Source organism: Bactrocera dorsalis, chromosome 6, assembly GCF_023373825.1.
Source record: "Bactrocera dorsalis isolate Fly_Bdor chromosome 6, ASM2337382v1, whole genome shotgun sequence".
Classification (NCBI taxonomy): domain Eukaryota; kingdom Metazoa; phylum Arthropoda; class Insecta; order Diptera; family Tephritidae; genus Bactrocera; species Bactrocera dorsalis.
The window spans coordinates 24,558,781-24,580,689 of record NC_064308.1 but is presented as its reverse complement, the minus strand read 5'-3'; the positions used below and the strand labels follow the sequence as shown (position 1 = coordinate 24,580,689).

At 37.2% G+C, this 21,909-nt stretch overlaps 1 protein-coding gene across 1 annotated transcript in view; it reads right to left on the bottom strand.

Annotated features, from left to right (window-relative positions):
- Nucleotides 1-17,664: 17,664 nt before the first annotated feature.
- LOC105232901 (potassium voltage-gated channel protein Shal) overlaps nucleotides 17,665-21,909 on the bottom strand; it is a 164,435-nt gene continuing 160,190 nt past the window's right edge. Inside the window, exon 9 of the transcript XR_007423237.1 lies at nucleotides 17,665-17,779. The gene's annotated coding sequence lies outside the window, so the exon portion shown is untranslated. The remainder of the gene's footprint in view (nucleotides 17,780-21,909) is intronic.

Sequence of the window (21,909 nt, the reverse complement as noted above, 5' to 3'; positions counted from 1 at the left end):
TGACGGACAGTAGGAACAAGTAAAGTTCGAAAATTGACACTATGTGTCAGTGTCTGTAAACGACCGTTTCGTTTTAGACGGCTGTCGCCGTCATGCCACATAGTGAACTTCGCTTTGACGGCTATAGACGCAAGTGTCCGTCAACGTGTTAATAACAATAATACAGTCTACTTAAGTACATATATTAGATAAGGCAGAGGCAATACATAACATACATTAATAAACATATAAAAATATATGCATTTATATGCAACATACATGCATATGTATATGTAATACGCATGCACTCAAGAAATATAATAAACATATTTACTTAGGTATGGGCAATTGATTACAAATGCACATTTGCACTTGAAAACAACCCAAACCATGCAACATAAATATAAGTTAATGACTTATTAATTACAAAGTCAAAAAAATTAATATTTTATGGTCAAGAGTGACCTTTATTGGTTGAAATCAACTTAACAACTAACTCTAATTTACAATTAAACATATTCTTAATATTGCCTAAATCTACCTGCGTCAGCACTTTTGGTTAACGTTATGGCGGATGTTGGTTTCTGGTTACTTTCGCTTATGCGGCGCATGGCGGATATTGTTCCCAATTGTTTGTTTCTGCTGACTAAACGTCTCGAATATTTCCTATTGGGTGATAATTGACGTCGGCAGTTATTGGTTTACTTGCAATATTTCTGGTGTTAACTCCTCCACCCCCAAAAACAAACGTCCCCGTTTGTTCTAATGGGTTACTGCATTTGGCTTACTAGCGTTATTGACTCTGTTAACTGTGGTGTTTCGGATGTTGTGAACTCTTTAGGGTCACTCACGTTTACGTTTACGTTATAACTTGAACGTTTTACCAGTTTGCTTTTGAAAAGTTCCCTTAGAACTAATGCGATGACTATTACCGCTACGAATATCAGACTGATGATTGAAAGCGATAAATTCGTGAATAAAGCTGCTCTGTGGGTTATATGTAGTGCTTTTAGGTGTTTGGTGTTGTTAATGTGGAGTTCTTTCAACATTTCCAAACTTAGGATTTCTTCTTCTCTATTTGAAGGGAGATTTGGTTGCAGGATTGCGGGTAGTGGTTTGGTGCTTAACGTTTCGCTAAAGGTATATTTTTGTTCGTCAATGCTAACTGTAGAATTGTGATATTGTACTGCGTACGATCCAGTAAGATTTATCTTTTGGTTGTCGATCTCTATTGTGCCATTGTACTGATTTAGTAGTATGATACCAGGTGAGATGTTCTCTACTGATGGGATGTGTTGATTGTTTATAATAGTGCATTCCGCTGGTTCGCTTCGAAGTAGTCGAGGGACGCAAGTGGTGTTACTAATATCTATTAAGTTCTTACGGTTGCAAATTCATATATTATTATATTCCTTACATTTATTCTTAACGCCAAAAATTTTGTTATTACTACAAGTAACTATATCCTCATAGGGGATTTTATTAATATTTTTCTTCATTTTTATTGGTTTTATTAAAATTGAGTCGCAAATATCCTCATTTGTTAAGGGTATTCCGACTATATAAAGTAACATTGTATTGTTTGACGCGACTTTTACATTTGCTAGTTCTAATGAGTCTTCCATATTATTTAATGTAAAATTATTATTTTCAAATACAGATTTTATTAATCTAAGTTCGTCATTTGACAAAATATATGAATTTACGATGCCGGCCTTTGCCCAATGCATTGCGTAATCTATATTAATTATTTCCTCTTTAATAATTTTTAATTTATATTTTATTTCAACAGCCAAATGGTGTTGTATTTCTTCGTTCGTTTGTAAGGTTTTTATTATTTTATTTGATATTGTGGTGATATTGTTAATTCTGTCAAAAATTACTTTGTTAATTATTACTTGTTTATTGTTATTTTCTATTATATTATTAAGTTGATTTTCTAGAATTACTAGGTCGTCATGGTCGGGATTTCCAGCGATCCATTTCCAGACTGTCCCTAGTGCATCTATTGATTTTTTAAATCTCCTTGGTTTAAGTCTGTTTAAATAAGTCTGTGTCAAGTTTATTTCGTTAATGAGAATAGGAAGGAGGGGATTTTCTTCAGTGATCTTTATCTTAATGATGCTGCTTATTTCATTCAATGTTTTCTGGCATGCATCCAGGTCGACTTTATGAATTATTCTGTACGTTCCTGTTTGAATTTTAGTTAGTCCTGTATTAAATGTTGCTAACTGCGAGTTGGTGTAGTCTATTATTTGAAAGTCTGCGTACACCAGATTTACGAAAATAATAATAAAACCAGGTTTTAATGTTGCTTTTGTGCACCGTTCGTCCTTTCTCTGTGATTACTACACTGGATTTATCTTCTTTCACAACTTCTTTTTTATATCTAGCTGTGAGCTTAGATCCTAATCGTTTGTTTATTCTAACATATATTATTTCTCCAGGAGAGTAGGTTTTCGTTGGCTTTCGTGTTTCATTGTGAAATTCTAAATCTTTTGCTTGTCTTTTCTGAAAAGTTATGATATTTTCTTGTCTTGCTTTCTCGTATTGCTCTGGGTCTATTGAAAGGCGTCTACCAAAAAATGTTTCTATTGGTCGTTTCCCTGTAGCAGAGTCTATGGAATAGTTATACTCGTATGTGCAACGGTCTAGGAGTTCCTGAAAGGAGCGATGGGTATGTTGAGTTTGAAGACAACGCATAATTTCAGATAGGGTAGAATGAAATCTTTCTACCTGTCCGTTAACTTTGCTCGCGTAAGGGGGTGTTTTAAAAATACTAATATCAAGTTGATCTTCGACCATAAATTGTATTGAAGATGAATTTAGAGATTTCTCGTTGTCTATGACTATTGTTTTGGGTACACCGAAAGCGAAAAGTATTTGTCGCAATGGTTCCCTGATATCTTCTATTGCTTTTGATTCTATTATCCTAACTTGAGCATATTTCGAGAATTTATCCACTGCAGTGAGTATCAGTTTTTTTCTGTATTGTATATATCTATATGGACTATTTCACCAGGATATTCGGGAATTGGGGTTTCGTGTAGTTGTGGTTTATTAGGATGGCGGTCGTATTTGTTCTCTTTACAAATTTTGCATTGCTTTATTATATTTTCTATTTTTGCTCTCATCTTAGGAAAGTAAAACTTTTGTATGAGTTGTTTTGAATTTTCGTCTCGGTTTCTGTGTGCGCGTTTATGTTCTTTTAATATTGTTTCGTTTTGAATGTCCTCGTTCGTAATGTCCTCAACTTTCATCTGAGTATATCGAATTTTATAATTGGAAAAATGGATTGGGTATATTTGTTGAATTATTCCCATTATTTCTTCGGAAGTAAATATGCCATTTATCACCGAAGGGTTTAAGTAACGTTTTAAAAGTGAAATTAGGTTTTCTGAGGAAAATGTTTGTTAAATTATTACATGTCTATGGTATGTAGGGAATGGTATTTTAAATTGGTAACTATCTTCGTCTCCTAAAGAGATCCAAAGTTGGTTTTTGAAAACATTTATGGGTACTTCTACGGCAGGAATTAGATTGTGAGATGAGCTATCATCTGAATGTGTGGCTACTGATAAAGAATTTATTTCGAATGGTCTTGAAAGTGTATCTGCTACTATGTTGGCTTTACCAGGTTTATATCTTATGGCTTTCCACCGTTTTAATTTAGAATTATTGTTTTTATTGCTTAAGGCGTATGTGAGAGGTTGATGGTCTGTATGGATTACTACTTTTGCCGTGCCATACAGATAATTTCTAAAGGAATTTAGTGCCCAAATTATGGCAAGCATTTCCTTTTCGTTTACTGCATAATTTTCTTCGGTTTTACTTAATGTCCTAGATATAAAGGTTATGGGTTTTCCATTCTGTTTTAAGACAGCGCCTATGGCATATTTGGAAGCATCTGTTGTTAAATCGAACTCTTTTTTATAATCGGGATAATGTAAAATGACGTCTTTCGATGTCAATGTGGATTTTATTTTATTAAATGCTGCTTTAGCGTCATTGTTTAATTGGATTTGGATTTTTTTGGAAACATTTTTTGACATTCTACCTTCTTCACCACGAAGTAGAGTTGTGAGCGGTTTAGCCAATTTTGCATAATCTTTTATGTAACGTCTATAGTATCCTGAAAGTCCTAGAAATGATCTAAGGTCTTTAAGTGTTTTGGGGTATGAAAAATCTACAATACTTTTTACTTTAGATGGGTTTGCGGAAATACCAGCAGAAGAAATTATGAATCCTAAAAATTCTACTTGGTTTTTATAGAATTCGCATTTGTCTGCTTGTACTTTCATATTAGCTTTGCGGAGTGTATCAAAAATTTTGTCAATATGCTCTGAATGAGATTTTTCATCTTTACTAAATATTATTATGTCGTCTATATAGACATAACATATTTTTCCTATATATTGTCTCAAAATATCGTCTAATGTACGTTGGGATATGGATGGGGCGTTCTTCAGTCCAAAAGGTAATCTTGTGAACTCATACTTTCCGTTGTTCACTGAAAAGGCTGTTTTCTCCACGTCAGATTCCTTAAGAGGAATTTGATGGAAACCGCTTTTTAAGTCGATTAATGAAAATATTCGATTTTCTCCTAATTGTGATAGTACTTCATTTATCTCTGGTATTGGGTATCTGTCAGCAGTTGTAACTGTGTTTAGTTTTCTGTAATCAATAACTAATCTGAATTTTTTTTCGCCTGATGCATCGTCCTTTTTGGGTACAACCCATATTGGTGAATTGTATGGCGATCTTGATTTTCTGATAATACCGTCCTCTAATAGTTTATTTATTTGTTTTTCTACTTCTTGTTTTAAACTGGCAGGATATGGGTATGATTTTGAGTAGACAGGTGTATCTGAATTTGTTCTAATTTCCGCTACTACTTTAGTTGTGTACGGTAGTTTTTCATTAGGTTCTGAAAATAAGTTTCTGTGTTTTTGTACAAGTTGTTTAATTTCATTTTTTTCTGAAGTATTCATACGTTCGTCACGGATTTGAATGGTATGAACATCTTGGGCTCTATATTGATGGAGTTGAATTTTACGTTTGTTTGCTACGATCATAAAATTTTCTTTAGTATGGATAATTGCTGATAGTTCCTTTAAACTATCATTTCCAAGAATTGCGTGAAAAGTTGTAAGAGTGGGTAACAAAAAAAATTTTAATTTGCATTCTTCAATATTAAAAAGATTTAGAAAAGTGTGATGGGTAATGTGTATTTTTCCACCGATTGAATTTGCGTAAAAAGGGTTATTGTTTTTGTAAATTTCACTAACTCACCGCTTTTGATGTGCCCTTATGATAGGTGATGAGCAAGTTGGTTTTTGAGAAAACTGGATATTTAAACCGCCGAAAAACTGTTGGTTGTAGAGAAAACTGGATATTTAAAACGCCGAAAAACTGTTGATTGTAGAGAAAACTGGATATTTAAAACGCCGAAGCACTGTTGGTTTTAGAGATAACTGGATATTTAAAACGGCCGAAAACTGTTGATTGTAGAAAAAACTGGATATTTAAACGCCGAAAAACTGTTGGTTTTATAGAAAACTGGATATTTAAAACCGCCGTAGCACTGTTGGCTTTACAGAAAACCGGACACTCAAAACGCCGACACACTGTTTAGAGAAAACGCCCGTTCTAGAAGGTTCGCCCACGCGTGGTAGTCGCGGTTAAAATTGCAAAAACGAAGTAAGATGCGGTTGAAGTTGCAAAACGAAGTGAGATGCGGTTGTCCTTTTGGTCCCCTTTTTTGTGTGTGGAATCAGCTGGTGTGTAGTGTGGAAAGTAAGCTTTGTTGGTTTGTGACGTGGATATGATGAAGGTGCGTGTCAATGTTGTGAAGTTGAGTTGAACTGTGTGATCGTGTGGTGGGTGTGTAAATGCCCGGGGGAGATGCTCATTTGTACATCCTGGCCCCCCTAGGCGAGTATTCAGCCTAGTAGCCTCTGAAGTTGTTGCAGTGTTGCAACAACGTTGCTGAGGCCTGTCCTCCGACGCGCTTGCGGCCTAGGATGGCGCCTCCGATGCTGGGTGGCCTGGTGATGCTGGCGCCTGGCGCGGTACTCCTCCGCAGGGAAGGCGTGCCTTCGCGGTTGCGGTCGCGGGAGTCGGCGGCTGGCAGTACGGCCGCGAAGGGGATGACGACGCTCAACGTCGGGTCCGGCATTGCGGTGGAACATTGTGTGATGGTGACCCATACACACCTGGCACTGATACCCTGTGGTACATTCGCGAGTTCGGTGGGTAGGCGCCAGACAATTTAAGCAATGCCCGTGGGCCTGGGCGACCTGCTGGCGTTGCTGAGGCGTCATCCCCTTGAATATGCCACAATGTGGCAATCGGTGTCGGCGGCGGCATAGCGCGCAGTATTCTAACGCGCTTCTCGGTGGGCTGGGGTATTGATGGTTGTTCGCGGCGCTGCTACAGGGGTAGCTTTAGGGCGCGGAACATTTACGGCCGAACGTACGGAGGGCGTTGGAGTAGTGGGCATCTCGTCTTCCATATTAACCTGTTAAGAAATAGGTTTTTTTTTTTTTAATTATCATATATATATGTGTATATAATCATATGGCCGGTGGTGGCACGTAATGTGGCAGGAGTGAGTCGTCGTGTGGATCGACTTTCCCTTTGGTTTGGGTTTTTGGTGGCTATTTATTTATAATGGGTGCGTTTACTATTATACATACATATACATAAATTTTTCTTTTATTTATCTCTTTGTTTATTGATTGCGGTTACGTTTCGATTTTATCTGCGGTTGGCAAAAAGCATAATTTAACGAGCGGTCTAGTTAGCGTTCCCGATTGTGTACGGAGATCGACTACGCGAATATGACCGTCGGAGCCGTAGTAGAGCTTCTCTATGCGGCCAAGCCGCCATTCGGTAGGGGGGAGACAATCGTCATTGATTAAGACACAATCTCCAAGCTTAGGCGCATGTTCTGTGATTTTCCATCGGTACCTTCTGTGGAGGTCCTTTAAATAATCATCTTTCCATCGGCGACTGAAGTCGTGATGGAGAATCTTAATTCTTTCCCAACGGTTTAATAAGGAAAGCGACTCCACGCCTGGCTCAGGTGTGGCCAGAATGGGCGCTCCCTTAAGAAAATGCCCTGGCGTGAGGGCAGTAAAATCTGAGGGATCTTGCGAGAGTGCAGCGAGAGGCCGTGAGTTAAGAACGGCTTCAATTCTAGTTAAGAGTGTCGTGAACTCTTCATAATTGAATTTATAGTTGCCAGCTAGCTTCTTGAAATGAGATTTGAAACTTTTTACGGCTGACTCCCATAAGCCACCCATGTGAGGGGCGCTTGGGGGGATAAACTGCCAATTGATACCTTGAGGAGCGTATTTTTGGACAATTTTCGGGTGAGACTTGTTTTGTGAAGTCCACAAACTGTTTTTCGGTAGCTCTTTGAGCTTCGATAAATGTTTTACCATTGTCGCTCATGATTTTTGATGGAAAGCCTCGTCGTCCGACGAAACGAGCAAAAGCCGCAAGAAAAGCCTCCGTCGTCAGATTCGTACATAGCTCAAGGTGTACTGCTTTTGTCGTGAAACAGACAAAAACAGCCACATAGCCTTTCATGAGGGTAGGAGACCTTAGCATGGATGCCTTTAACATAAAAGGCCCAGCAAAATCTACACCTGTAGTGGTGAAAGGCAAAGCAAAATTGCAGCGTTCAGGTGGAAGTGCTGCCATAATCTGCGATCGCATTTTCTGCTTATGCATAGTGCAGATTTTGCACATGAAAATGCATTTCTTTATTTGGGGCTTCAGTCGGGGTATGTACAGCTCTTGGCGGACCATATGTTGCATGAGGCGATGTTCGGCGTGGAGCATTAGTATGTGGATATATCTAATAAATAAAGTGGCAAACGGACACCTCTCTGGTATGATTATAGGGTGGCGTTCATTGTACGTTAGGCTTGAATTAGCAAGCCGACCATTCGCACGAAGTAAACCCTTCGTATCTAGAAATGGGTTTAGGACTGAGAGTGAGCTCTTTTTATCGATAGGCTTCGACTCTCTTAGTAATTCTATATCGCGGCTGAAGTAGCGCGTTTGGGTTGATGCGATAAGAGCGACCTTTGCTTTTTGTAAGTCTTGGTGCGTCAATTTATCGCAATGGAGATCAGTTGCTCCTTTAACTTTAAGTTTAAGCCGCTCTAAAAACTTGAGCATATAGGCAACTACCCGGAGGGCTCGGGGGAACGATGAAAATCGTTCAAGGATGTCAGTGTCATCCAGTGTTGCATGATATGTGTCGATTTTACGACTTTCTGGGGCAAGTATGTTGCGCATGGGCGATTGTGGCCAAGAATCGGGAGATTCTGTTAACCATCGGGGGCCATTCCACCAGAGGGTGGAGGTGGCAAGATGCAGAGGCTTGCATCCTCTTGTACCTAGATCAGCAGGATTGTCAGCACTGGCTACGTGACGCCAAGTGGCTGATCCTACTAGGTCAAGTATTTCAGATGTTCGGTTAGAAATATAAGTTTTCCACGCATGTGGTGGTTTTTCTAACCAGGCTAGAACTATCTCGGAATCGGACCATAAATATAATCTGTATTTCGCCATTTTTAAGTGGGTCTGCACCATTGAAGCTAGCTTTGCTAGTAGCAGAGCGCCACAGAGTTCAAGTCGTGGGAGACTTAGGGTTTTTAGAGGCGCAACTTTTGCCTTTGCCGCTAATAAGTGGCTTGTAGTTGCGACATCGGTTTGTGTACACACATATATAGTGGCACAATATGCCTTTTCAGAGGCGTCGCAAAAGCCGTGTAGTTCCACTTTGTATTCGGCGGAATAGTTTACCCACCGTGGAATTTGTATCTTCGAGATGTCGTTCAAGTTATTAGCGAACTGGGACCATTTTTCTAACCGAATAGGTTTCACTTGTTCGTCCCAGTCGGTTCCGTCTAGCCATAATTCTTGGATCAAGATTTTCGCTTGTATCATAATTGGCGAAAGCCATCCTGCGGGGTCAAAAAGTTTTGCCACCGAGGAGAGAATTTGGCGTTTGGTACTGGCGGATAATGCGGATATGGACTCAGTCGTGTATGAAAACTGGTCCGATATCGCATTCCATTGGATGCCTAGTGTTTTTGTTGTACTATCCTTTTCAAATATAAGGAAATTAGTATCCAACAAATGGTCTTTAGGAATATTTTTTAAAATATTTGGGTGATTGGCAGTAATTTTTTTTAAAGGAAACCCTGCGGTATTGAGGGCATTTATTACCTGTGATAAGGTCTCGTATGCTTGTGGAAGACTGTGGCTTCCAGACAGGATATCGTCTACATACGTTTGCGTTTCTAAGACTTGTGTCGCCAGTGGAAATTCTGGCTTTGTGTCTTCTGCCAGTTCGTGTAGTGTACGAATGGCTAGATATGGGGCACAGTTTACGCCAAAAGTAACTGTTTTCAATTTAAAGTCGCGTAGTGGACTATTGGCAGATTTTCGGAATATAATCCGCTGAAAATCTTGATCATCTTTATGAACCAGTATTTGTCGATACATCTTTTCGACATCCCCATTGAATACGTATTTGTATATACGCCAGCTCAATATGAGGAGCATTAAATCTGGTTGCAATGTGGGTCCCGTAAATAGAATATCATTTAGGGAATTACCTGAGCTCGTGGATCGTGATGCATTGAATACAACTCGAACTTTTGTTGTTTTCTTCTCAGGCTTTACTACTGCATGATGTGGCAAGTAGAAAGAGTAATATTTGCCTTTTATGATTTTTTCACATGGGCTTATTTCCTCCATGTGATCTAAATGAAGGTATTCTTCCACGACATCATCATAAACTTGTTTAAGCTCACCTTTGTTAAGTAGGTTTTTCTCCATACTTAGAAACTGCTGTATTGCAGAGGTGCGAGAGTGACCCAAGGCGAGTGTGTCTGGAAATTGTTGTTTTATTGGTAGTCGTACGACATACCGACCATTAGCTGATCGAGTAGTTGTGGCTTTGTAAAAGTCTTCACAATACTGATCTTCTGGTGTTGAAATTGGAACGGGGGGGAGTTCTTCTACCTCCCAAAACTTTCTCAATTGTGTATTGAGGTACTCGTTGGAGATTTCCTCAACTTGAGTTGTCATGGCTGTGACTGGTTCCGCAACTAGTCCACTTAGGACCCATCCGAAAATGGTATTTTGCGCCAGTAGTGTTTTCGAAATTTTTTCAACATCTTCTAGTATAATTTGCGATATGAGATCGCTGCCTAATAGAAGGTCTATTTGAGCGGGGGTGTTGCAGTTGGGATCTGCTAGAGTGAGATGTGAAATCTTATCCCACTGCTTGCTATTTATTTGATAACTTGGAAGCATGTTTGTCAGTTGCGGTAAGACAATAGCATTTGCTTGAATGCGCTTATCCGCTTGGGGGGAAATTAGGATAATGGGGCAGATTTTATGTGAGTTTTGTACTACTCGTCCGCCCATTCCCGTAATTTCATAGTTGGCATGTTTTGTTGGCAGTTTTAGCCTATTTTGTGCCCTAGACGCTATGAATGATCGTTGCGATCCTTGGTCTATTAGGGCTCTTAGTTTGAACAGTTCTCCTCGATGTTCGATGGAGACAACTGCTGTAGGTAGTAGTACTCTACTATGATTTTCGCTGTGTAGCGTTTGAGTTTTTATTGCCTTTGAACAACATGGTGTCTCTTGGCAATTTTCTTGAGGTTTTGTTTCGGGAGTTGCTGTGGCAACTAAACCCGTGGCTTTTTTTGAAAAAGCGCTGCTATGAGATGTGTTGGGAAAGTTATTGAGATGTAACATAGAATGATGCCTTTTGTGGCAGTATACGCAATTAAATTTGCTTTCGCAAGTATTAAGATTGTGTGAGTGGGACAAGCAGTTTGTACAGAGTCTTTTTGACCTGACAAAGTTGTTCCTTTCAGTGACATTCATCTTTTTAAATTTCTCGCAAGCTTTTAACTTATGCCCTCCAGAACATAGTTCGCATGACGTGAATTTATTTTGTTCAGATGTGAACGACTGTGTTTTGAAGAAGCTTCTGTTTAAATTATTGTTGCTTCCGGCTTGGGGTCTATTGAAGCTTCGATTTAAGTCTTGTTGAACGTTTTTAGTTCTGACTACTTTTTTGTCTACCCTTTCCGCAATTTCGTATTGGGTAGTTAAGAAATCTTTCATTTGCTGCCACGTTGGGCATTTTCTTCTTGATGAGAGCGATTGCTCCCACAAAAGTAATGATTTTTCTGGTAATGCGGCGGTACATATGTTTACCAGAATAGGATCCCAATTGTGAGTGGGAATATTTTGTGTCGATAGAACCGACAAACAATTTGAAACAGTGGATTCTAGTTTCATGAATTCTTCACTGGTTTCTCTTTGAATTTTTGGCAAGTTCATAAGTATCGTTATTTGCTTGTCAACTAATATTCTCTCATTTTCGTATCTTTGTCTTAAAGCTTCCCAAGCTAAATTAAAATTATCGTCATTCAATGCGAACTGCTTGACTATTACGCCTGCTTGACCTTTAGTTTTGTATCGGAGGTGATACAATTTTTGCGCTTGTGATAATTTTGGATGGTTTATGTACACGGCTGTAAACATGTCCCGGAAGGACGGCCATTGTTCATAACCTCCATGAAATATTTCCGTATCACACGCTGGCACTTTGAGATGAATGCCTGAACTTGCCTCTTGGGCTTGTAATTGTGGTAACTCTACTCTACTGTGGGGAGTAGGTGCAATTGCCTTCATAAGCTTTAATTGATCTGATATCATTGCTTTTGTGTCTTCATAGCGGTCTAAGCAATTTTCGTATTTGGCGTAAGCCGAAGTTTTGAAATTTTCAGGTAGATCTGAATCATCAGTTTCTACTACTGCGTCGTATGCCGCTTGGAGGCGTGTCCAAAAATTGTCAATAGATTTATTTTTAATTTCTAGCACCGATTCAGAGTTGTCCTGAATCGGAGAAGATGCAAATCGAGTGCAGTATTTAATTAAGCTGTCACTCTCGGAAATGAATTTAATATACGAAATGTCTTTCCCCCTTTTTTGCTTTGTAGCACCTTGCTTTGAGCGTGTAGCTTCAGCAGGCGTACATGGGCTTTTATCGTCATTAGTCATTGTCGGAATTCTTAAGAATTCTGCCTTAGATTCTTTTGAGTCAGTGCTCATTCAGAAAATTTTAATTAATAAAATATATATGTATATATATTTTATTATAATAGAGATATATGGTACCGAAAACTCTTTTCAATAAATAAGAGTTAATATTGCCGAACAAATTTGTAAGTAAAATATACGTGACCGAAAGCTCTTTTTTTTTTTTTTTTTTAAAAATATTAAATAAGAACTGTTAGTTTAGTAAAAGATTTTTAAAAAAAAAAAAAAAATGCGTTTATCGCTTTTTTTTTTTCGTTCGTATTCACTTCTTTTTCTTTTTCGGAAAAATTTTTATTACGGATTTATTTGTATACCCTTGTTGCAGCGCGCACTAAAACAAGGTCAATATCCTTTGTACATACTTGTGGATTTTATGTGCATATAGTATGCGTTAAATAAATATGTGCAATTATGCTTGTTCTTGTGTGACAAGGAACAAGATAAATGCTAGAAATCGCCAAAATTGGACTTTCAATGTATGTGTGTATGTATGTACAAAGGTAAGTAATTAGTTTGCAATATTTAATTTCTGACCCAATATTCTTTAATTTTCCGCACCCAAATATATTTTCCGAATATCTCTTGATTAATTGTATCCTATTTTTATAGGTATACGCATGTGAGAATATAAGGCAATATCGAAATATTTCGCGATTGTGTACTCGCGTTCAGAGATATGCGCAAAAGCGCTAATGTAGAATATATATGTATGTATATGTATATATGGTACATATGTATATGTACCAATTTTAGTTATATAATGTATATAATCCGCTTGAGGATATGTATATATGTATGTTTGCACTTATTCCCTTTTATGCTGTATTACTCTTGCGATTTTTGCTTACTTTTTGGAAGCAATTCCTCTCACAGCTTAATAAGCTGAAGAGGTATTGTTCGTATAATTGGCAAGTGTGCCTCTCACAGTTAATGAGCTGGAGCGGTATTGCCAGAATAATTTGAAAATATTGAATTTTTTCTCTGTGGGAATTGTGTGTATTGTATACACGAAGGTAAGTCTAAAAAGCAAGGAATAACTATTGTTTAGTTAAATATATTTAAATATATATATATATATATACTGTGGATACATATATACATATATATTATGTACCGTATTGGATTCTACCGGTACTTAAATTTGCCGCTGATTTAGAATTTTTACAACCCGTTCTTATAAAACGGGTTTAATTTCTTTCGGTTCTTTTATATTGACCGTTTGTGCCCCTCTACATACATATATACATATAATAAATGAAATCAAAAAGGAATTGATGCACTCACTCTGCTTTTCCTCAAGGACTTTGGGTTTAGTAATCTGGTGAAAGGTGGTGTGTATCCTTTCTTGCTTATCTGGTGGGATTTCCTTCCTACGCCGGCGTTCCGCTTTCTTGTGTATGTTTTCTACCAAGCAGCTTGTGACATCTAGAAGGAAGCGTCGGAGACCCTGTGACGATTAGCTTCGGTGCAGCCGGCGTTAACGTTTTCTGTTCTTTTATTTGTTTTTAGTATGTTTTATTTATTTATTAGCTTTGCACTATCCTCCTGTGGCGTTTTTTTTTTTTTGTTTTTTCTTCACTTTTGTTTTATTTGTATTTTGGATTTGTATTTTATTTGTTAAAAGTTCGCGCCCGTATTTTATTAATTTATTTTATTAGTTTGCACCCACTTTTGATTAATGCGTTATTTGTTAATTTAGAGTAATCACAATTTTGCACATTATGATATTATTCCATTGCACTGCTTTCCGGTTTCAGGTTTAAATAATTTTTTTTTTTTTTTTTTTTTTTTTTTTTTTTTCTTTCACCACACTTTTTTGTATGTTATATATAAGAATGTATGCATGTATATATGTAGATTTTGTGCCACTTCGTTCTTATATATTTTTCTCGGTGTCACTGCACTGTTTTCATATGGAAACCGTTTTTTTTTTTTTTTTTGTTTTTTAACGTTTCACCAATGTGCCGTTCCTTTTGCCTCGAAGGACCATGTAAATTTCACTAACTCACCGCTTTTGATGTGTCCTTATGATAGGTGATGAGCAAGTTGGTTTTTGAGAAAACTGGATATTTAAACCGCCGAAAAACTGTTGGTTGTAGAGAAAACTGGATATTTAAAACGCCGAAAAACTGTTGATTGTAGAGAAAACTGGATATTTAAAACGCCGAAGCACTGTTGGTTTTAGAGATAACTGGATATTTAAAACGGCCGAAAACTGTTGATTGTAGAAAAAACTGGATATTTAAACGCCGAAAAACTGTTGGTTTTATAGAAAACTGGATATTTAAAACCGCCGTAGCACTGTTGGCTTTACAGAAAACCGGACACTCAAAACGCCGACACACTGTTTAGAGAAAACGCCCGTTCTAGAAGGTTCGCCCACGCGTGGTAGTCGCGGTTAAAATTGCAAAAACGAAGTAAGATGCGGTTGAAGTTGCAAAACGAAGTGAGATGCGGTTGTCCTTTTGGTCCCCTTTTTTGTGTGTGGAATCAGCTGGTGTGTAGTGTGGAAAGTAAGCTTTGTTGGTTTGTGACGTGGATATGATGAAGGTGCGTGTCAATGTTGTGAAGTTGAGTTGAACTGTGTGATCGTGTGGTGGGTGTGTAAATGCCCGGGGGAGATGCTCATTTGTACAGTTTTCTTTGGGATTTGGTACTAAATTTGACTGAATATAGTTTTTATTGGAACCTGTATCGACTAGGATTTTTAAAATTTCTCCACTCTTCGTTTTGCAGTTGAAATAAGGTAACGAAGAGCTGTTTAATCTAAAAAATGTACATCTGTCAGGTCTAGTGATTGTTCGTTTTCGTCGGTTTGTGTTGTATCGGAAAAGTCATAGTTGTATTCGTTGTTTTGGTAGTCATTGTTGTATTGATAATTTTGTTCGCTGTAAGGTTCAAAGTTTGAGTTTACATGAAAATTCCTTTGAACTTTTGGTTGCAGATCATTTTTGTTTGAAAAATTTGATGGTCGTTTGACAGTGAATTTGGTCTATTGGCGTAATTGATAGCATTTGTTCTTAAGCTAACGTCTACGTCCATTGGTTGAGGTGGTTTTGGTGGTCTTGGAGGGGGATTATTTGGTGGTTGATTAAATGGGTTTTGATTATGAAAACCATGTTGTTGGTTTATTGGATTTTGGGGATACCGTTGTTGACCATAAGGATTGAATATTTGATTTGGTTTTGGTATAAAAGCTAACTCGGGATGGAATTTGGTTTGAGGAAGTTGTCGATTAGGATTTGGGAAAAAATTCTTTTGTTGGAATTGTTGTCTAGGAAATTGATTGTTAGCGTGATTTGTTCTAAAGTTTTGATTTTCTAACTTCAGGCAAAGGTGAAGAGCTTCTGGTAGGCTTTTTGGTTCTCTGATGCCGAGAAGCCTAGGAAGGTCACCCGAAAGTCCTCTGACAAACGTGTCAAGGGCTTTAGCACGGTAGTTTTCCGTAAGAAGATGTATTGCTTCCTCTCCTACTTCCATACAACCAATTTTGTTGAGGATTAATGATAGGTGCGAAGACACTTTTTGGTAAAATTCGTTAATCGTTAGTCTTCCCTGTATGAGACAAGTCATTTGATACTCTAAAGTACCAATGTCTCTTTTGTCTGCATAATGGGTAGTTAGACAACGAGATATTGCCGTCCAATCTAAAGGCGTGTTATACGACTCTAGTGCTATATCTGCTTTCCCTATAATTTTGGTTCTAATTACATTTAAAATACCGAAATAGCGTGGAGTGCCTTTTGAGGGTTCGTATATCCTCAAAATCCGCTCGACACTCTTTTTCCAGGAGGTAAACTCCGAAGCGTTTCCTGAAAATTCTCGTAATGAGCGTACTACATCTGGTATTTTATCCATCTCGCTCATGTTATTCTGAAATTGTACGTCTATTGTCTGATCGGTTACTATGGGATTTGTTGTGTTATTAAGGACACTTTGAACTAAGTTGGGTCCATTCGTTTCTAGGGCTTGGGCTACCATAGTTTTAATTATGTTTACCAATTCTGGCGAAATTTGGTTGGTCGGAGCCGAAGGTCCTGCTGTAGCAGTGGGAGCAGCATTCCCTAATGATGGCCTAATCAGGTTGTTTGGGTTAGACATTTTTGGAGAGGTCCTTATATGATTGTGTTATTTATTTTGTTTAAAAAAAAAAAATTATGTTATCCTTTCTAGGAACGGGTTATTTATACTCTAGAGGGTCCGGTCAACTCCTGAGTTGGCTACGGAATCGCAGAGATAATTAATGTTATTATGTTACTAAAAATATTTTTTTATAGGCTGTACAAGCCTTATTTTATTTGATTTGTTTATATTATGAACGATTTTGTATTGTTAAATTTGCTTAATATAAATTTGACTTTTACTAATTTTCGTGAGAGGAAGAGAAAAATATATTTCCTTTTGTATAACAATTCACTTGATTCTTTTAAAAGCTTTCACAATTTTAAAACAATTTTTGTTTTGAAGGATATTAAATGGAAATACATAAGTATATGTAGATATATTCACTCTTTTAAACTTTTGAATTCTTTTAATTTATTTTGGTTTCTACAAATTTTCACAATCTTAATCTATTTCTTACATTATGATCAGCTTCATGGCGGCTGGCAATGATGATTTGGTCCTTTTTTCCTTCTGGATACTACTGGATCACCGTCTTGCTCCAAGTTGCTCCCCTTCCTTCCTCAAGCGTGGGTAAGGAATTTAAATTCAGCTGCTTTCTCTTTGGCACTACCTTTTTGAGGTTTTAATTATTCGTTGGGATTGCTCCTTATTTAGCATTACTTATGATGCCTTTTTACCGAAACTTCCCGTACCGGATAACTATTTCGAGTTGCTTCCCGTTTAGCACTGCATATGGTGCTTTTTTACCGAAACTTCTCGTGCCGTATATTTTAGGCTCGAACGCCAGTTAATGACTTATTAATTACAAAGTCAAAAAAATTAATATTTTATGGTCAAGAGTGGCCTTTATTGGTTGAAATCAACTTAACAACTAACTCTAATTTACAATTAAACATATTCTTAATATTGCCTAAATCTACCTGCGTCAGCACTTTTGGTTAACGTTATGGCGGATGTTGGTTTCTGGTTTCGCTTATGCGGCGCATGGCGGATATTGTTCCCAATTGTTCGTTTCTGCTGACTAAACGTCTCGAATATTTCCTATTGGGTGATAGTTGACGTCGGCAGTTATTGGTTTACTTGCAATATTTCTGGTGTTAACTTATATATGACAACACACACGCACACATGTAAGTTAATAGTTGCCACCAAATAATAAAGACACGCTCATTTGAATTGTCAAGTTGAACTCCAAATTATTTTATTCAATACATTTCTTTTTATACAAAATTTTTGCTTATTACTATAAACTTACATATGTACGAATTCTTACTTACTAGTACTTAATTCTATATACTTTATAATGCTAACGTAAGCAATAATATAGCGAAACAGTAAACCTCAGTTTGTTCAAGAAACGGCTTACATTGCGGTGGCACGACTTCCGCTCTGGTTTAGTGCCGACGAAATGTGCTGTTGTTGTAATTTTTGGAATTTAACTTTATTGAGCAACATTCTCGTCAGTATACTCGTATTTTGCTAGCTACGACAACTTTGTTGTTGTATATTTCGTTAGCTATGCTACCTGTGATAACTGCTATGCTAGCTGTGATAACTCCCCCCTTCTTAAGCATCAGCGTCTCGCTGATTAAGAATTATTGGCTACTGAAAGCTGTCTATCTCGGAAAGTTGATGTTTTAGTTGTGGAAATAAAATATTTGTTTTACTAATTTCTTGGTATATAGTAAGTCTAACGTCGTTGGTAATTTTTTCGTAGTCGTCCAAGTCGATAGTGTGGATAATTTTATATGTCCCTTTTGTAATCTTTCCTAGTCTTTGTTTGATCGTCACGAGTGGGCTGTCATATTCGTAGGTGTCCACTGTTGCAGTTGTCCAGTAAGGTAAGAGTTTAAAGAGTAAATGTCAGTTAGTTTTTTAAATGTGATTTATGAATCTTTCTGTTATCTTTAGTAGTTATTATTATTATTATTATTATTATTATTATTATTATTATTTATTAGACACATTATAAAATATTATATCTAACATAGTATGGCGTACTAGCTGCAGCGGCCTTTGACGCCTATCTTATAAATAAGTTTAATATTATTACAATTGGTTGATTAATCTAAGTTGTTCTATGAATAAGTAAATTTGATTGATATTTTTTTAAGTTAATATGATTTAAACAGTCTGTAGGGTTGATTTGATTAAAGAAAATTGCTCTGATTCTCGCGAAGTTGGGACAGTGATCTAAGATATGTTCGGTTGTTAGAGTATTGCCGCAGTCGCATCTTTTCGGTGTTTTGTTGGTGATCAAATGTTCGTGTGTAAGTTTCGTGTGTCCAATTCGTAGGCGTATATAAATTGACCATTTTGATTTTGACGTGTTTGTAGGATATATGGCGCCGAGGCCATTAACATTGAATTTGGTATATCGGTGGTGGAAATTTTTCCAATCAGCCGTTTTTTTTTGTTGTAGATATTGGGATATATAGTGTTGGAGGTCCTTTTCGGACGATGGTGTGAAATAGATGGACGGAGACTGGGCTATTAAATTGGCTGTTTTATCTGCAAGTTCGTTTCCCATAATTCCTTGATGACTTGGCACCCAGAAGAGAACAATTTTTTTTGCAACAATTATACTCCGAATTTGAACAATTAAGTTGTTATGACAGTTTAGATTTTTTACGGCAGAAATTGTTGATAGACTGTCAGAACATATTACGTATTTTCCTGTGTTGTTCCGTGCAAACGAGCATGCCTTTAGTATGGCTAAAGCCTCTGCGGTAAATATGGAATAATAATCAGGAAGGAGGCCTCCTGAAATTATAGTGTTGTTAATGTCGACGATGGCGAAGGCTGTTGCGATATTCGATTTTGTTGCATCGGTAAATAACCAGTTGTATGAGTTTAGTTTATAGCTTTCTTCCAAAAATAGTTTGCGGAAAACATTATTTTGAGTGTGGCTTTTCTTATGCAGATGAAGATTCAAGTTTATCGACGTGTCTTGCAATGTCCATGGTGGAAAACTGGGTTTTCTTTTTGTTAATGTAGGTAGGTGTAGGTTGAGTTGTTTATGTAGTGATGCACAGCGACGAATGGTGGATAGCACTTTATAAGAGCGCTTCGATTTGATTGCATTTGCGAAACATTTATTTAATTGGTGGTTTGGTGTGGTGTTGAGTTTTGGAATTAATTTTGCAGTTGTTTCAAACAAGCTATCCTCTATTGAAGGTAATCCCGCTTCTGCGAGAATACATCTTGTCGGTGAAGTGGGGAAAGCGTTTAAGCTACGGCGGATAGCAGCGTGATATGGAGCTTGAATTTTTTTTATGTTAGCATTGGCACTCCATCCGTAAATTGGGAGACCGTACTCCAACTTGGAGAGAATCAAAGCTCTGGTTGTATTAATAAGAGTATTTACATGTATTTCTGAGAATTTTGAACTAAGAAATTTAATGATATTTAACCGAGATTCTAAGCTAGTCCTTAAGATAATACAATGTTGATTAAAGTTAAACTTATTATCAAATATTACTCCAAGAATTCTTAAATTATCTACGAGTTCTATGTTAATATCATTAGATAGTGTATTATTAACCGTACAATGATGCTTACGGCAGATATGTAATACTTTGCATTTATTAATAGATAACAAGGCACCCGACGAGCTTCCCCAGGTTTGTATGTCCTGAAGGACGTTAGAAAAGGTATTTTTTATTTTGTTAGTATCTTTTATTTTGGTATAAATTATTGCATCGTCTGCATAGACAGATATATGCAAGTTTTTATGCTGCAGTACAATTGAGTTAAGTTTATCGAATGCTATAATGAATAGGATCACTGATAGAGGGGAACCTTGTGGGATGCCGTTAAAAAGTGGGAATGGTTTTGACAGAGTGTTGTTAACTCGTACTCTAAACGAACGGTGGGCCATAAAAGCCTTTATCGAGTTAAAGACCCTAGGTCCAACCTTCCAGAGTTTTAGTTGGTGAAGAATTGCATGTACTCCAACGCGATCGAAAGCTTTTTCGAAATCAGTCCCCAGAATAGTGACATGGTTTCGTGACGAAAGAGCATCCGACACGAAATGATGTATTTGTAAAAGAGCGTCCATCGTTCCGTTTTTCCGCTTAAATGCAGATTGATTGTGGGAGATAAGCTCGTTTTTGGTTAAAAACCACATAATCCGTCGCGCTAGAATCTTTTCAAAAAGTTTGCTCATGCATGGTAAAAGAGATATAGGTCTGAAGCTGTTTATGTCGTGAGTGGGTTTTTGTGGTTTAGGAATGGGTATGATCACTGCTGTGGTCCACGTATGGGGGTATTTACCGTGTTGCAGTATATCATTAAAAAGTTCAATGAGCTTGTGTTTTGTATCAGTTGTCATATTTTTTATCATTGGGTAGGAGATACGGTCGAAACCTGGTGTTTTACCTTTTGTCTGACTTAGTGCGGCTTCAAATTCTGAGTAAGTAATATCGACTTCGAGATGTTTGGCCGAAGGTGCAATATTCTCTGGAAGGTAGTTTAGTGCTAATATGTTAGTTTTGTTTGAAATGTATTCCGAGGAGAAATTTTGGTCGTTTGAGTAATTAGACCATTTCTCGCCAAATGCTTCAGATATATCTTTAGATGATGTGAGGAGTGTTTGGTGGACTTTTAAAAATTTAAGTGGAGATTTGGGTGTGCCGGTTAGGCTTTTTATGTCAGCCCAGATTTTTTTTGGAGAAGATATTGGAGATATCTGGGACGTGAATTTTGTGAGGGCTGTTCGTTTTGCTACTTTTGCTTCTCTCTTAAACAATGCGTTTGCTTTTTTATAAGCGATAAGGTTGTTAAGTGTCATGTTGCGTTTGAAGTTTAACCAAAAAGTTTTTTTGTCCTCCCGTAGTTTATTGAGTGTGCTACTCCACCAAGCTACGTTTCTTTTATGGGGTATGCCTTTTGTTTGTGGTATTGATGTATTTGCTGCTTTGTGGATTGCTTTGGTTAATATGGCAACGCCTTGGTGGATGTTGGAATAATTGAAATTAATCGATTTATTAGATAGTTCGTTTTTAAATTTAACCCAGTTAGCAGCATCTGTTTTATATTTCAGTGTAAGTGTGATTTTTTCGGATTTATATTGTGTACTAATGTTAACGACGATTGGATAGTGGTCACTGCCGTGGAGAAATTTATCGATTGCCCAATGGCATCTATGGTAAATTAACGGTGAGACCATGGTTAGATCAACATTTGTAAATGTCATATGTGTTGAAAAGTGGGTTGCCGAACCATCGTTAAGAAGAGTGAGGTTGGCTTTCTCTAAAAGGTTTTCTATTTTTTTACCACGAGAGTTGGTTGAGGAAGATCCCCATAGTGTACTCCATGCGTTGAAGTCGCCATTGAGAATTAAAGGTGTTTTAAAATGAATTAAGGGATTCAATAGGTCATTTACTGAAAAGTTTTGACAGGGGGGAACGTATGTGTTTATTATTGTTATTTTTGTATGTAAGTCTAGTCGAAGAGCGTCAGATAAAATGTTTGAGTTTAGCGGTATGTGTTTGTGTGGAATTTGTCGCTTTACTAAGAAACCAATTCCTTGTTTATTTGTTGAATTAACATTTAGATTTTTAAAATAGCCAATATATGGTTTTGGGATGATAATATTATTAGTGTTGTATGGAAAGTGTGTTTCCTGAATACTAATAACATCTGGGTTTTTTT